Raw genomic sequence first — 3129 nt, forward strand, 5'->3', positions numbered from 1 at the left:
TGTTTTTGAACTTCTCTCATCTTCTTCACCGCTTCCTTGCTCTATCCATCCCTAAGCACGTGCCATTGTCCCTTGCACTCCGCCAGCAAGAATGGCTGCTGCTACTCAAGCTCTCATTGCCCAAATCCTTGCACATGACCTAGGACACATGATGGAGAAGCTTAGCGCCATGTTCTAGGTAGCTCCATCGACATGGAAGCTACCATCGAACTGCATGCTAATGCATTTGAAGTGCTTACATCCTAAATGGAGACGCACATAGCAAAGTACTCCATCAGTTCTAAAGATGAAGAAGGTTTGTGGGTGCTAGTTGATCTACTCAAGCACATCTTCAAAGAAGACAATAGTTTCCGCTTTAAATTGGGTAGGGTGATCAAAGGGCTCACCAAGGCACACTACCGAGAGGAAGAAGAGGACAACCTTATAAACCTGGGCATGGAGAACACTCGGAGAGTGCAACTTTAAGAAACTATTCATATAATGTGTGTTCAAAGGGTATTAAAAAAACCCCTTTACTTACATGCTTAAGGTAATAAAATGACCTCTTTTTCTTCCAAAAACTTACGAGGTTTTCTTTAAAATCAATTTAAAACCACCTTTTTTTTAATGTAATCCTGTTAAAATTTTAAAATTTGGGCAATTAAAAAACCCATTCATTTGAACTCACGTGGTAACTTACATGTCTTAAGAGGTGAAGCCCCCGAGGGGGAACATTGGCATGGATTTATGAGGTGGGACATGGTGCTTGCTGTGATGGTGATGGAGGAAATTGAAAATTTCAAGGGAAAAGGTAAAGCAAGTGACTGTAACAAGCCATCTTCAAGGATGCTTGTAAAGGAGGCGGAGCCCAAAGAGGAGAAGATGTCTAGCCAAGAAGAGGCTTTGTTGGCCCTCCTATGTCTTCAAGGCGAGCCTCCTTTGGAATAAGTTGACCAAGACTTAGAAGGGGAGGATGTCAAAGATGAGATCCAGAGCTTCTCTTGTGCATCCTGCATCCAATTATAGTGGACGGTCAATAATTTCTCTTCCTTGACGACATTACCCACTCCTGTGAAATATCAGGACAAAGCCCTCTCTATTCTTGCAATATATGCTGGGGTTTGTGATACAGAGAACCCTAGTAAGAAGACCAAGTCCCAAGTGGAATACTCCTCTGCTCCCATCATCAACATGCTCGCCTTGCGAGAGGGACATAATTTCATGGATTCCCTCGTGGTGGCAGCTCTACAAACCATTAAATGAGGAGAAAGACTTCTACAAGAGTGTTCTCGAAAGTTGTTTCTCTCCCCATGAACGTCTCTTGTGCTTGGAGAACATTGATCTTGGCACAATTGACATAACTAACAAGAACCTTTGCGAGCAAGATAATGCAACACTAGTAAGTAGTTCATTGTTGTTTCTTAGAATCATAATCCGAGGTTGTTTCCTTGTAGTCCGCTTTGGAGATGGATCAGTTTGCCCAACGGAAAGGTGGATCTTGCACGGAGGGTGACTCAAAGGATACTGCCCTATGACATTATCTCTCAAGCTTCAATGAAGAGATGATCCGGATCATCCACAATGAGTATATGGACTATGCATGAACAGAGATGTACAAGTGTAGAGCATTAAGCTCTGTTTGGCCGAGTTTCCTATAGCCCTGAATGCCCACAAATGTATTCTTGTAAATAGAGAGGTAGCAATCCATAGTTTTGGTGAGCAAGGGATCGGAAGTCTTTTAGGATATTGCGGCCTTTGCCTTCGGCAAGGAAAAACAAGCAAGGCAGATATTGTATCATGCATTGGTGGATAACCATCTATAAGGATCCCAAAAAGCAATACAAAACAATGTCCTTTGTGAAGAAGGTTTTGAAGTTCCATCCAAAGGTTTTCCTCCATATGTGTAGGTGCCTTGTTCGTAATGTCCTCTCGGGGTGGTCACTCATCAAAAAACACCATTTTAGATGAAATGGGAAAATCCCACAACTTTGGGACTAATTTCAACGCCTATGGATTCCTATTTCTCATTAAATTTGGAAAATTTTCATTTAATTTGGGAATGTGACAAAGAGATAGATTCTCAAGAAAATGGTGGTGTTGAGAAACACCTTTTAAAAATTTTTATTTTTATGTGGGTGTTTTAAAACACTTCATGAAAGAGATAGATTCTCAAGAAAATGGTGGTGTTGAGAAACACCTTTTAAAATTTTTATTTTTATGTGGGTGTTTCAAAACACTTCATAAAAGAGATAGATTCCCAAGAAAATGGTGGTGTTGAGAAACACCTTTTAGAATGTTTATTTTTATGTGGGTGTTTAAAAATACTTCATAAAATCATACATAAGCTGGGAAAATAAAACAATGAGCAAGATATGAAATGCTATTCAATTTCTCCTATTAAGCTAGCCTGTGCCTTCTCCATGACATTTGATGGGATCTTGATTGTTTCCGCAATTCTTCCACCCCTTGGAGTCCATGAACATACAATTGTATCAACACACTCCCAGCGCTTTGGGTCAGCAAGATTGCAGCACCAACTCTTTTTCCAACAATCCTCATACTGTTCTTGGATTGTGGGATTTCGTTTTCGATGTTTTGGTGCCCAATACTGAATCAGAACTTTCTTGTAGTTAGGAGATGATTTGTCTACATCAACGTTTGACTCTGCCACTCCTAGCCATATCGGATATTCAGGATCTGCGGGTCTCACAAGAACAAGATCCCCTTTTCTTACATCAATTTGAGGCCTAAAGGCCTCTTGTGGCCTTGCACTTTGAGGACCAACATAGTGATCATTCAATTATTTATATCCTTGAAACTCATCTCTGTCTTCCTCTATCTCTTGCATTCTATGACTCCCTACAGTCTTTGGCCAAAATGTCGTATATTCACCAATGTGTTTATTGGTTGGTTGTTCAAGCTCATTGATTATGTTTTTCCAATAAGTGATAACAGGCTCCATGTATTTTGTGGAGTCATGGTCCTTTCCTTTTAATAGAGAACATCTTTTCCAAAATTCAAGATATGACTTAATCCCTTGAATAACAAGCGGACTATCTCTCACATAGTCTACTATAGGTACCACATCTGGACAGCCCGTTGGTAATTTTGGTTTTCCCTGGTCATCTTTTTTCCACAACTCAATTCCCG

At 40.4% G+C, this 3129-nt stretch overlaps 1 pseudogene; it reads left to right on the plus strand.

The window, feature by feature from the left end:
* The first annotated feature begins 738 nt into the window (after positions 1 to 738).
* On the plus strand, positions 739 to 1611 carry LOC147419520 (uncharacterized; annotated as a pseudogene).
* The last annotated feature ends 1518 nt before the right edge of the window (positions 1612 to 3129 follow it).

This window comes from Adiantum capillus-veneris, chromosome 29 (assembly GCF_014529385.1).
Source record: "Adiantum capillus-veneris isolate H3 chromosome 29, ASM1452938v2, whole genome shotgun sequence".
NCBI lineage: Eukaryota > Viridiplantae > Streptophyta > Polypodiopsida > Polypodiales > Pteridaceae > Adiantum > Adiantum capillus-veneris.